The 9,679-nt window shown below is 39.0% G+C and overlaps 1 protein-coding gene and 1 long non-coding RNA gene across 3 annotated transcripts in view; one reads left to right on the top strand and one right to left on the bottom strand.

Annotated features, from left to right (window-relative positions):
* LOC110304378 overlaps positions 1–9,679 on the top strand; it is an 82,209-nt gene that overhangs the window by 55,729 nt on the left and 16,801 nt on the right. Inside the window, exon 2 of the long non-coding RNA XR_002379074.1 lies at positions 8,725–8,803. This is a non-coding gene — a long non-coding RNA (uncharacterized LOC110304378). The remainder of the gene's footprint in view (positions 1–8,724; positions 8,804–9,679) is intronic.
* The window catches only part of Gabrg2 (gamma-aminobutyric acid type A receptor gamma2 subunit), a 91,544-nt gene that overhangs the window by 36,341 nt on the left and 45,524 nt on the right, over positions 1–9,679 (bottom strand). The window lies entirely within an intron of this gene.

Consider the following 9,679-nt stretch of genomic DNA (forward strand, 5'->3'; position numbering starts at 1 on the left):
ATCTTGGGTATTCTAAGTTTCTGGGCTAATATCCACTTATCAGTGAATACATATTGTGTGAGTTCTTTTGTGATTGGGTTACCTCACTCAGGATGATGCACTCCAGGTCCCTTAGATTTATCTTAATGTAACCCCTTTCCCTTTCCTCTCCACAATTAGTCTTCATTCTTAAATAGCAACAAATAGCAATGTGTAAGGAAAAGGCTGAACTCTGCCTTCTGAGTCACCTTGAAAACAAACTGGCTGTGTTTGTTTATCATTGCTCTGAAGTCCTGATGACTAAGTCTGATAGCAGGACCCCAGGAGTGAGAAGCAGCCATTTCAGACATGTTCAGCCTTCTTCCTCTGGATTTTTGACATTTTTTCATTGTTTTTATGCTAGTTTTATTGTTCTTGTTTTTATCTTCATGTAACAATTTCTCACTGGACAAATGTATGTGTAGTTTTGGAATCTTAACCACAAAATCTGACTTCAGAAGATCAAACCAGCAAATCTTACAGATAATGCTGAGAGCAAGAGCAAGAACAATGGTGTAGTGTTTCATCTGGGAAAACCTGCAGTATGCTATAAGGACTTTTGACATCATTATCTCACAGAGTTTCTCTACAGCTTTGTGAGTAAGGAAGGCTATCAATATCATCACATCTGGAATGTGTGCTTCTGTTTGTCAGAGTTACAGGGAGCCTGTGTCTCCCAACAAGGATTTATGCTTTCTACATGAATTTTTGATTTTTCTCTAAACACTACATGACATTCCGATGGATAACTAATAATTACATACACTACCAAGAAGCCTAACCAATTATAATATCCTTCAGAAAAAATCAATGTCTAGACCTTCCAGTTAATTCAGTTTCTAGACTGTATTTGTCATTGTTTTTCACTCTTAAATTTATTTTTAATTGTTATGATATGCCTTACTCTCTCATGAAACAGAGACGTAAAAAAAGGAATGTTTGAGTAGTTCTAGATCTGGACATGGAGAACAGAGGGAGACTTATGGGATTGAAATCTGGGAATTGATTTTTATAAGCTACCTTTCTTATGAGGTGTTTTGGGGGGGGTATGCTGTATACAGGCAATGCACTTTTTATTAGATATTTTCTTTATTTATATTTCAAATGCTATCCTCTTTCCTAGTTTCCCCTCCAAAATCCCCTATATTCTCCCCCATCCCCCTGATCCCAAACCCACCCACTACCATTCCTGGTGCTGGCATTCCCCTATACTGGGGCATAGAGCCTTCACAGGACCTAGGACCTCTCTTCCCATTGATGACTGACTAGGCCATCCTCTGCTTCCTATGCAGCTAGAGCCACAAGTTCCACCATGTGTTTTCTTTGATTGGTGGTATAGTTCCAAGGAGCTCTGGGGTACTGGTTAGTTCATATTGATGTTCCTTCCATGGGGCTTCAATCCCCTTCAGCTCCCTGGGTATTTCTCTGGCTTCTTCATTGGGGACCATGTGCTCTGTCCAATGGATGACTGTGAGCATCCACTTCCGTATTTGCCAGGCACTGACAGAGCCTCGCAGGAGACAGCTATATCAGGCTTCTGTCAGCAGGCTCTTGTTGGCATCTGCCTAGTGTCTGGGTTTGCTGGTTGTTTATGGGGTGGATCCCCAAGTGGGGCAGTCTCTGGATGGTCATTCCTTCAGGCTCTGCTCCGAACTTTGTCTCTGTAACTCCTTCCATGGGTATTTTGTTCCCCATTCTAAAAAGGATGGAAGTATCCACACTTTGGTCATCCTTCTTCTTGAGTTTCATGTGTTTTGCAAATTGTATCTTGGGTATTCTAAGTTTCTGGGTTAATATCCATTTATCCATGAGTGCATATCATGTGTGTTCTTTTGTGATTGGGTTATCTTTCCCAATCTGTAGGTGGCCTTTTTGTCTTATTGACAGTGTCTTTTTGCCTTACAGAAGCTTTGCAATTTTATAAGGTTCCATTTGTCGATTCTCAATCCTACAACACAAGCTATTGTTGTTCTGTTCAGGAATTTTTCCCCTGTGCCCATATCTTCAAGGCTTTCCCCCACTTTCTCCTCTATAAAGGCAATGCATTTTTAAATACTTTATTTCTAAAAAAGAGCAAGTAGTGGCCTGTAACATAACTCATTAGGTAAAGTTGTATCTCCTACAAGTCTGGCAATTTGTAAGAATTTGACCTAAGAATCCTTGTGTCATAGTTTTTGTTGAGGTGACAAAGTTAGAGTCCCCTGGAAAGAGAAAACCTCACTTGAGGAATTGTGTCTGTCAGACTGGCCTATGGGCATAGTTAAGGATCTCTAGTTGACATAGAGAAGGGCATCCCACTGTGATATGCCAGCACTGAGCATGTGGGCATGGGTGATGTAGAAAAGGTAGCTGAGAAAGTCAGAGAAAGCCAGCCAGTAAACATTATTGCTCTGTGGTCTCTGCCTCGGTTTCTAGCACCAGGTTCCACTTTAAGTTCCTTAAGTTTGTTGACTTCTGTCAATGATGGAATTTTAGGTAGAAATGTAATTCAAATACTTTACCTCCCGAGCTGGTTTTGGTCAATTATAGCAACAGAAAAACAAAGCTAGGAGAAGAGAACAGGCTTCTCAAAGTTATCTTCTAGCTTCTAGAGGTGTGTCTTTTCAGTGTCCTCCTTCCTATACATATGTCATGCATACAGTAACCACCATCATAAAAATAAATATAACGTGTTTTAATTATAGCAATTAAATGCATTCAGCTAAGAAATTCAGGATTGCTCCTGATTTGCACACTTTTGTTTGTATTATTTGAACAGGATATAATGTGGTATAATCATATGAAATGGAAAATAAAATCAAATATTAAATTGGGTGTATTAGGCACCCAGAGCCACTCAGGGTTAATCAAAAATCAACTTAGCCTTGACAAAGTACTGCATGTGTGCTTTAATCTAAGCAGAGATAGGTCAACCCGGTCTTCACAGAGAGTTCTAGCACAGACAAGAAAACACGGTGAGAACCTTTTGAGAGAGAGAGAGAGAGGGAGAGAGAGAGAGAGAGAGAGAGAGGAAGGAAGGAAGGAAGGAAGGAAGGAAGGAAGGAAGGAAGGAAGGAAGGAAGGAAGGAAGGAAGGAAGGAAGGAAGAAAGGAAGGGTAAAAGGAAGGGAGAAAGAAAGAAAGTCAAGCAAGCAAACAAAAAATTCTAATCCTTCAATCTTTTGACAATTTCTCAATCACTACTCCCAAAGTCACTGTATGAGTCAGGCTTTAAACAGCATCCCCATCCACAGCCTTTCTTTCTGCTGTCTTATCTTTTTCATTTATTTATTGGTTATTTTATTTATTTACATTTCAAATATTATTCCCCTTCCCAATTTACCCCTCACAAGCCCTCTATCCTCTCCCCCCACCTGCTGCCTCTATGAGGGTGCTCCCCCACCCACCACCCACTCCTGCCTCAGCAACCTAGCATCCCTCTACCCTGGGTCATGGAGCCTCCAGAGGATCAAGGGGCTCCCCTCCCAGTGATGCCCACTAAGGCATACCTCTGGTACATATCCAGCTGAAGCCATGGGTCCCCCATCTGTACTCTTTGGTTGGTAGTTTTGTCCCCGGGAGCTTCAGGGTTGGGGGGTGTCTGGTTGTTTGATAATGTTGTTCTTCCTGTGGAGTTGCACACCACCTCAGTTCCTACAGTTCTTGCCCTAACTTCCCCATTGGGGACCCTGCTCTCAGTCCAATATTTGGCTGTGTACATCCATATCTGTATTGGTTAGGCTCTGGCAGGGCCTCTCAGAGGACAGCTATACCAGTATCCTGTAAGTATGCACTTCTTGGAATCAGCAATAGTATCTGGGTTTGGTGACTGTATATGGGATGGATCCCCAGGTGGGGCAGTCTCTGGATGGCCTTTTCTTCAGTCTCTGCTCCACTCTTTGTCCCTGCATTTCCTTTTGACATAAGGAATTAATATTTTTGAGGTGGGTGCGTGGCCCAATCCCTCAACCGGGGGCCCTGCTTATCCACTGGATATGGTTTCTGCAGATTCTTTTTCCCCCTTGATGGATATTTTGGCTAATGCCCTCCCTGTTGGGTACTGGAAACCTCTTGAGTCCCTGACATCTGGGACTTTCTAGTAGCTGCCCCCCAGTTCCCCCTCCCCCACTGTTACATACCTACTTTCAAATTCCTGACCCTCTGTACTTCTCCCCCATCTCCTCCCATATCTGAACTGGCTCCCCCTTTTCCTTCACCCTCCCCTCTTCCTCCCAGATACCTATCTCCCTCTACTTTTCTGAGATTATTTTCTTCCCCCTTCTGAGTAAGACTGTAGCATTCACAATTTGCCAGGCAAGTACAATAAGACAATTGCATCAATCACTAACTCCTTTACACTTTCAATATATTATGAATCACATCTCTTTTTGGGGGACCATTAAATATACCAGAGAGTTTCTAGGAATTTTCATGCAAAAAAAAAAATTTTAAGGGATAAAATGGTGAAAAAAATACAGTTCTGATCATATGGTCGTCTGTTTTCAAGTATTTGAAATACTCAATGCATTTTCATTATTAAGGTTATGTCACTTAGCAATTCTGACAGGGTAATAATAATTCTTATTCATCTAATAAGCAAAGTGATATCCAAGATGTTTTTGTGACTTGCCCTGCTATATACTAATCTTGATAAATGTATCTGAAATGTCAGGCCCATTTATTTTATGTTAGCCCAGTAGTCTTTCTTTAAACTTCTTACTGTAAGGGATGCATTGCTAATTTTGTACCCCTGTGACTATACCCAGAGTGTTCCATTGAGTCATAGATAAAATATTTCAATTCTTGGGAAGCATTTAAACTATCTTTATTTGGGATATGCACAGATAAGGATATGCCAGGTTAAAAATCAGCTGTAATACTGAGCAATATTTATTGCTCTCAACTTCATTATCATATTTAATAGTTTATAACATTATGCAATTGGCATGTTTACATTGGAAAAGTATTCTTTGTTTTATTCATACATACAGAGAGGAAGAGAGAGATAGAGACGGAGGAAGACAGAGACAGAGAATGAGCACAGAAAGTCCTGTTCACATAAATAGTCTGTGTTTCTTTAATAAAACTAAGTTACAACTCTACCTACCAGCACGACCCAATGCAAACTCTGAGTTTAAAAGCGTGCTCTGACAGTTATCAGTTATGTGATTTTGAAGATGAACTTAGATCTACTTTCTGAGGTGATTAAGCTTTTTACAGTAAAGACCCTTTGGTAAAATATGTAGCATACCTATAGCACCTGTACCGAGCATCAGCATACCATTCACTGTCCACAGAACTCATCTGTGCGTAGATTTACATTGGCAGAAGCTTAAAGCCTCAGTGTTCCTCTGTACTCAGGTATTTTTCAGCCAATGAAATGAAAGTTCTCTTCTATTCTTATTTGCATAACCCAGTGGACAAGAGCAGCTGCAGCTGGAGTGTTTGTTGATTAGCTCCAGTCCCTGCTTTCAGGTTACCATGTGCTAACTTATTCTGAAGTCATTGATAAAACAGAATTGAAGAATGGGGGCTGAAATGTTGGCTCAGCAGTTATGAACACTTGATCCTATTGCTGAGGACTTGGGCTCAGTTCCCAGTGCTCACATGGTGACTCATAACTGGCTATAAGAACTTCAACTACATTGTTCTCATGATTCTGGCTTCCAGAACATGTGGGCAGAGAGAGAGAGAATTAAAAGTAATAAAAGTGGGGATTAAGGGCTATGGTCACAGATCAGTTCTTCGTGCTGCCCTTGAACAGAACTGGGGTCCGGTTCCCAGCACATAATAGGTCACAATCAGAGAAGGTGAACTCCACATGAAGGAATCAATGCTCTCTCCTGACCTTTTCACACTAGGCACACACATGGTACACTTACACATGTTACATACATGCGGATAAGGAACACATACACATAAAATAAAAAGAAAATGATCCATATCTTTTAGTAATAAAAGTAACTTAAAATAATATTTCGTGAAGGAGAAGACAATATCTATCTGATTGTTAAGACTCACTACAACAAAGTCTTTAATTTTGTTTAAACTACTTAACTACATTCTTATTGTACACAAGCAGCTTAAGGTATTTTTATACATAAATCATGCAAAAACAAGCCATCAAGATAACCTGGCCCTTTCATTACTTTTGACCATTATATATTAGATTGCATTCAATTATTCCCTGCTCCTGACAAGAAGATAATTCTAGTTCATTTTTCTAACACATTACCACTGAATAATATCTGTAAAATTAAATTTAACACGGTTTGATATATGTGAGTTTGCTTTTGGTTATAATTATTGAAGCTATATCAAGAATTCAGCAGGGATATCTTACCCATATTTATAACATATGACTATTCTCACCAACATACAATGATGCTCATAAAAACATCCTGTATTCTTAACTTGTTCTGTATGAAGCTAGGTTTATGTAAATAACAAGTCCTTGACCAGGTTAGGTGTCTTGGACCCTACATTATGTCTTTGAAAGAGAATACTCTGAAGCTGAGACACATTTTTGTCATGGGCTCTACTTTTCCTCACAGTTATTTATTTTTTCATTTTTCAAGGACAATTGATACTAAGATGTGACCTTTAAGATTTGAAGTCAAACAGAAAGTGAAAGTAAGAAATTACCAGCAAATGTTTTGCCTTTAAAGTATAAAACATTTGAATACTATTTGCTATTATGATCTCATCTAGTTCATGCTTATCAGTGCAGAGTGACTCTACTATACCAGCATTCAAGTAGCTGATACCAGAGAGCAGAGAGAGAGAGAAAGAGAGAGAGAGAAAGAGAGAGAGAGAGAGAGAGACAGAGACAGAGACAGAGAGAGACAGAGACAGAGAGAGACAGAGAGAGACAGAGAGAGACAGAGACAGAGACAAAGAGAGGATAAGATCTAGAGACTTACAAAGATAGATTTATAAAGATATAGAGAAATGGCAGAATAATAACAAGGAAACAAATTGGAAGATAAATAAAGTAATAGAAACATCTTTCTGCAAACACAAGTTCAACAGTTTCTTTACCTTAAATAGAAACTGACTTGCTCAAGGTCACTAAACCATATGGTGTTATGATTAAAATGACAAGCCTTAAACAGGAATTATACGGTTTTGCCCTATCCCAGCTGTCGCATTGCATTATAGAAAACAAATAATAGGATTCTGTTGCAGATGTTGTAGATCTTCTGAACACTACAAGGAGACTATGTTAATTGGCTATGTAAGATTGCTGATCAGTAATATGCTGGAAAGCAGCAACAAAGCTTTCAGCTTTTTACACAAGAGCTGGGAAGTCAACACAATGCCTGTGGGCACAGATGGCCATGCATAGAACTGCAAAGCCCTATTTTTATCTACCCTCCATCTCCTATGACTGTGGATACCAAAAGGAAGTCAACTGAAATGAAAATCAATTTAGTCTTTGATGGTGGATGCTTATGATATATAATTCCAAGCATAAAGATGAAAAGACATGATACCTAGAAAGAATATCCTCTGGCATTTCCTTGGGACCCATTTCAATGCTCTTCTTCAAGCATATTTTGGTTGTGTGCTTTACATATTTGTCTCCTGGAGTGTTTTTCTATGAAGTAATTCTCTTTGTCTTTTAACAAACAAGAACGTTTCTTTCACAATGTATGTGCTGTCACTCGGGATTTATTATGTTTCATTTTTCCACAGTTTCAATAAAAGCAGAGGTTGATTTTGAATTCCAAAGTAGAGGAACATTAGATTGGAAACAAAGCCAATACCCCTGAGGGGCAAAGAGAAGGCGTGCTGAGGGTTTGAGTAAACTGAATTATCTCATATTCTCCATGTTAAGGCAGTTGTTGACTCCTCTCTATTCAACAGTATGACTGTGGAAATGAACTCAGATATTTAAGATATAAAAATGTTTAGCTGTGCTACACACTTTCTGGTTGTCTAGTACTCACTGAAAGGAACCAAACTCTAATCACATCCCCTCTCTTCTCTTTAGGACCTTACTATTGGTTGCTGCTTCCTAACCTCCCTGACTTTATCTCTTTGTATTAATTTCTTTCTGAGTAAAATTATAATTACCATTGATCCTTAAAACCTTGTTTTGTCTTCATTTCATTTCTAGTCAAGAATAGGCTGGCCATAATCATCAACCAAGGGACTGCGATTGTTTGATATTACAATTGTTTCCCCTGATTTGCTCTCTAATTTACAACATGCTGTTACACAGTTCATGAGTTAGACATCATTTTTCATATTTCAGAACTCCTCACTATTCAGCAGTGAACAAGAGATATAATTGAAGAAAATGAAAGCATTTGGCCTTGATAGTCACGTGAGTGTAAGCAGACTAGAAATCCTGTAATAAAGTACACATGGGTAAAGGTTTTATATTGTGCATTAGTTGAAAACTGAACATTAAGGAGATGGTACTTTCTAGTGTATCTTTGTATCATTCTGAAAGAAAGTTTACTTCAATAAACATATAACTTTAGAGTAGATGGAGATTGAATTAGAAGATAAAAACATCTATGTTTTAAGTTTATGGTTATTGGAAGCACTGCCAATTTAGTGTCTTTCATTATGCATTTTTGCCAAAGCTCAGTCTATGTTACTATTGGGGAGGGGGGTGAAGGGAATTTAAAGAGATCACACCTAATATAGAGAATGGGCTATTGTTGGTGTGCCCTTGAAGGGACATTTTGGACCTGGCCACTTCTCTCCTCTCCAGATGATCCCACTATGACATTCTCCCTCAACACACACTCAGGGAAACAGGACCAAGGAGCCATGGATTCAAGTTTCCAAAAGTGAGTGAAAATTCAAATTTTCTTCTCTTGGGTTGATCTTTGAGGTATTTTAACACAGCAATGGAAAGCAAACAGAGAAGCACACGATAAACTCAACAAAGAATTTCGTTTTTACTCATGATTGACATATTTGTCAGTATTTTTATTACAAGAGATTTTCTGAACTTTTAAAGATCTTTTTATTTTGTGTGTGTGTGTGTGTGTGTGTGTACTATGGTACACGCATAGAAATCAGTGGAAACCTTATGGGAATTGTTTTTCTCCTTCCATGATGTGTGCCTCTGGAATCAAACTCAAGACTTTGGTTGAGTGACAAGTACTTTTATACAATAAGGCAACTCACTAGTCCTGATATATTTTTATGTAGTTATTTTGACATTTTATGAGGTAATTTCTATGAATAATTAGTGATAATAGTAAACTTTGTTTTCTCAGGCAGAAAATCATTTTCGAGGGTACATTGTGGTCTGGAGTGATATAATCATAAGAACCAAAGTTCAATCCCCACAACTCATATGAAATTCAAGGTGCTGGTGTTACCATTTCTTCTAGACTCCACCCTACAGTTACCTGATAACAGCCAGGTATGACTGACTCAGTATAAAAGGGGTTGCTTGCTTATTCCTCATTTTCTTGCTTTCTTACTCTTCCCCTCTTCCCTCTCTGCCCCTTCTCTCTCTATTCCCTTCCCAATCTCTCTCCAGGTGTTCATGACCAGCTTCCTCCTCCTCCTCCCCCTCCTCCCCCTCCTTCTCCTACACCTCCTCCTTCTCCTCCTCCACTTTCTTCTTCTTCTTCTTCTTCTTCTTCTTCTTCTTCTTCTTCTTCTTCTTCTTCTTCTTCTTCTTCTTCTTCTTCTTCTTCCTCTTCTTCTTC

This window comes from Mus caroli, chromosome 11, assembly GCF_900094665.2.
Source record: "Mus caroli chromosome 11, CAROLI_EIJ_v1.1, whole genome shotgun sequence".
Classification (NCBI taxonomy): Eukaryota; Metazoa; Chordata; class Mammalia; order Rodentia; family Muridae; genus Mus; species Mus caroli.